Source organism: Pelobates fuscus, chromosome 11 (assembly GCF_036172605.1).
Source record: "Pelobates fuscus isolate aPelFus1 chromosome 11, aPelFus1.pri, whole genome shotgun sequence".
NCBI classification, from domain to species: Eukaryota; Metazoa; Chordata; class Amphibia; order Anura; family Pelobatidae; genus Pelobates; species Pelobates fuscus.
In genome coordinates this window covers 83,612,798-83,617,616 of record NC_086327.1, presented here as the reverse complement: position 1 = coordinate 83,617,616, position 4,819 = coordinate 83,612,798, and positions in this window count along the sequence as shown.

Sequence of the window (4,819 nt, the reverse complement as noted above, 5' to 3'; positions counted from 1 at the left end):
CGGAAATCCTGTGGTGTTTTTGAGAGCAGCGGAAACCCCCACCTGTTACCTAACAGAAAACAAACATGAAAGGATGAGAAGGAAAGAACAGATAAAAGGATAAAAAAAGGGGGTGGGGGAGGGTGGTAGCAGAGGGAGAAAGAAAAATAGGGAGAGAAAAAAAGAAGGGAAACCAAATTTAAAGGAGCAATGTACACAAAAGGACAATACAAAAATAACAGAAAATAATCTAAAGAGCGACAACTGACTAACTGGTTTTCTACTGAACTTTTAAGCTAAAGTTTCGAAATTAGTTACAAAAGGAAAACATTTTGTTATTACAAACGCTATTACAATGCTCCATGTGTATAGCCCTGAGTGGAATCTTAATTAGAAACCACGGGGCCCCGGTGTAAAAATTTCCCTGGATCCCCCACCGCCCCTCAATGTGTCTCATTCTCCCCCACCTCAACCTCTCCATGTGTCTCATTTCTCCTCAAGCCCCTCCATGTGTCTCATATCTCCCCAAGTGTCATGTTTCCTCCCACCCAGCCCTCCACATGTCTCATTTTACTCCTAAGTATCTCCCCCCCAGCCTCTAAAGGGGTGTCTGCCCCACTCCACTGCTGCCCCTCCATGTGTCTCTCTCCACCGACCCCTGCAGCCCCTCCATGTCTCTCTCCCCCGACCCCAGAGCAACCCCTCCATGTGTCTCTCTCCCCTGACCCCTGCAGCCCCTCCATGTGTCTCTCTCCCCATGCCGCCGCTGCAAACCCTGAAACCGTGGTAGTTAAGCCACTGGGCCCGAGTGGGGATTTACTAAAGGGCAGGCTATTGTTTTTTTGAGTTTCTCTAAGCTTGTGCCTGTTCTCAGAGTTCTCATTCCCTGTTTTTGGTCCATGTATATAAAATATGCTACTAGCTGTTGCAAGCCTGGATAGTAAATGATATTCAGCGGGTGAATTTCTAGCCAGTGCAAAATTTTTACTTGCCAATGGCTCATGGTGTGTAGAAATTTTGAGCCATATATATGTATATATACACACATATATATATATATATATATATATATATATACACACACACATACATACATTTATTATGTTGCTTTGTAAGTGGTTACAAGACTTCATTTGAGATGTGAATTACAAGATCAAAACCGTCTTTGTCCTCTCTGACTACCATAGGCTTTAGCTCACTCCCTCTCCAACCACCTTTTGACTGCCTTTAGTCTCTACCGCTCAAGTCACCCTTGGGCATCACTACTTCTGTCACAATTAGACAACCATTGTACATCACTTAATTTTACACCATCATTAGGTGTCACCCATCTATTTCACACCTCCACTAAGCATCAAACTCCCCTTTCCCATAGCCATTAATAATCCCCATCTCACTACCATTAGTCATCACCCTCTTCCGCAATATTTAATAATCACCTTCTTCCACCATTTTAGCCTTCTCACTTTCCTTTCCCACCACCATTAAGCATCATCCCCTCCTTCTCCCACTACCATTAGGCATTAAGCCCTCCCACTCAAACTACCATTTTGTAGATATCATCCTCTCGAACACACACCATCAGGCATTAACTCTTCCAATCCAACCACCATTATGCATCGCCCACTTGCTTTTTCACTACCATTATGTATCACCCCTCATTTTTGCACCTCCATTAGGCATTATCATACCATGTCCCAAAACCATTAATAACTTCCTTCCCACTATCATTAGCCATCATTCTCTTCCAAAACAATTAATAATCACCTTCTCCTTCTACCATTAGCCTTTACCCTCTCCTTCTCTCACCACCATTAGGCATCATCCCCTCTTTCTCCCAACCACCATTAGGCATCAAACCCTCCCTCTTTAATTAACATGTTGCAGATATTATCCTCTTCCATCTCCCAGCACCATCAGTCATTACCCCTTCCCACCATTAATCTTGACTTACTCCTCTCCAACTCCCAAACAGCCCTTAACACCATTTTTTTCTAAAGACTTTGCTTACACTTTTATTGGAACTCTTCCATTCCCACCCATGAATAAGGCAGTATCCTTTTGCACTGCCTATATTGTATTTTTTATTATTGTTGCAAGAATTATGTGGGTGAGAGCTACTCACAGTGTCCCTATAGACGAGCCCATTTTATTGCTTTGGCTAAATAATTCTGTAGAGGCAGACCAGCAGATGATGTTTTGTTTATTTCTGTCCTGAATTACTGAGTGTAATCATGTGTGGTACTGTGCTTAGGGCAATAATCAGACTAATTGAGATAAGATAAAGCACTCACATTGATTTTTTTTTTGTTTGTAATTCTTTATTTTATTCTGCACGAAAAATACAGTGAGGCAAGTATTGCCACAACAGCCATTGCCAGCATGTCATTTAACATTTAACGGTATCTGTTTGACATTTCAGGGAATAGCACATTTTATATTTTAAGGTAAAGTAGTTGCATCAAAAGTTACATCACGTGTCAGTTACTAGTTAAAGACAGATGAGGGACTTATTCTGAGTTACATACTGACATTTGTGTTTGAAAGGTCTCTAGCTTAACCAAGAGTAATATTAAAGAAATAAAGGTACCACCAGGCAGAACATCACATACTGGGCTGTCTCCGTCAATAGGTAGGAAACGTAAGCAAGCATAACTGTAACGTAAATAGAGGACATGCATGCTTATCGATAATTGTAGCTACAGCAACAACTGATGAGGCTATTAGTGGTACAGCATACGGTGTGCGCCTTAGCGTAGAGGGCTGGGGTGACCGCCAGCTCAGGCAGAGCGAAAAGTAAGAGTCAGGGGAAACACAGCCCATGTCTAGGTGTGGGGAGAGTCCCTGTAGAGTACCCCAAGAGGTCCACTGGGTCCCATCGTCCCGCCTTGTGGGGCGCTGTCCGACGATCCTCGTCAACAAGCTTCCCGGTTGCTGGGTGAGTTTGGACGTGGTGCCTTGCAAGCTTTAGCACTCTGATGCGCTCAGCATCACGGTGAGGTTGGTGCATGGGGATGAGGTCTTCGAGTGCTCTCCCAATATAGGTCACTGGCGCGGGCTCACTGATTGTTGGTGAGGTGTGTTCAGTCAGAGGAGACCCAGCAATCACTCCAGGAGATTGCCGCTGCGGTATGGGTAGGTGTAATACCTGCAGGCTGCTTTGGTTCTTGCCTGCCGTCAGGAATGTTCCAGGGGTGGTTGAGAGCCTGCAAGGAACTCCCGCTGTGTCAGCTCTGGCTGTGTGATTAATGAGCACCGTGCCAGTATGCTACACAGGGTTCTCCTTCTCAGCCAGAGGGGTTGCTGCGCCGCCATCGGCCATTTTAGTGAGGCCGCGTGGGAGCCTTCCACCCACGACGTCGAGCCGCCCAGGTTAGATGTAAAGGTGGTAGCGTGCCTGGTAAGGACCGGGATAACCCCCGCCGGTCAAAAGGGGGGGTGAACTGGACCAAGAAGGCACCAGGTAAGTGGTAGTTTGCTTCGGTCGGGACAGAAAGCGTGTCAGCGGCCGTCCGCCTCACTCTCCTCCCGACTAGGCCTCAGTGTCTCTCGCCGGGACCCAGAACCACCCAATATCAGGCGCTCCAGCTGCACCGGGACACTCCAGAGCCTTGTGTCATGGACCCCCAGGGTGGTACAAGCAGGATAAGGTGGGTATTCACCCGAAAATACTTTGTTTCCTCAGGAGCCCTAGTGACTTGCAGCCTGCTGGCATGGCCGCTCAGCCCCGCCCCCACATTGATTTTTTTTAATTACATGTTGCTACTTATACTTTGCATGAGCTCACAATTCAATATTATTTTCGTATTGTTCTTTCTGTCAGTTAGTAAAATCCCCATGAGTCATGTCTAATTTAACCCCTTAGGGACACATGACATGTGTGACACGTCATGATTCCCTTTTATTCCAGAAGTTTGGTCCTTAAGGGGTTAATAAACGAATGAAACACTAGATTTTCTTATAATATTCCTTCAAATCTGTACAATGTGATCAGGTCCCTCTGCCTTTTCTCTAGGTGAAACAAATGTAATATTTATAGCCTCTTTAAATATCTCTCTACTAATTCCTATTCCAAAATATAGAGTTTATTTTTTTGGCTGAGATCATCAGTTGGGCACTCTCATGAAATGAATGAGTTCCAGTATTGAACAAAACTAACATTTTTCTTCTCCTTCTTAGAGTAGACCACAAAAAGACAGCAGCATGTTTGCCCATTGAATGCTGATGTCAAACCATGCTGCAATGGTTTGAGAGATTACAATGGGACGGACCCAGGGCACTTCGTGCACAATAACACTACAGTGGGCTGAAGTCATTATGGAGCTGAAGTGTTTGCTTAAAGTAGTCATCTCAAACACTGGATGTTGTCGAATTACAGCTGCTATCCATGCCTTTGCTCATGGTGACCATTTAATACCCATGTTGGTCATTTTGCACAGATCCAGACCAGTGATTGCAATGTGCTTGAACTACCACATGTGGTCATGCATGAATTGTAGACATGTGCAATTCGTTTAGTTCTGAATGCAAATTCGGCCGAATTTTGGACATTTGGATGCTTCCGAATGTCCGAAGTGATGAACCGAACTGCCAAATTTCCGAAGTGCTTCGGATTTCTGAAAAGTGTTGGGGTTAGGGGTTGGGGTAGGGTTAGTGGCTGGAGTAGGGTTAGGGTAACCCTATTCCTAACCCTACCCCTATGCTAACCCTAAACCAACCCTAACCCTACCCCTAACCTAACCCTATGCCTAACCTACCCCTATCCTAACCTAACCCTAACTTAACCCTATCCCAACCCTACACTTACCCTAGTCCAGAAGTCCCGAATTTTGGAATGCCG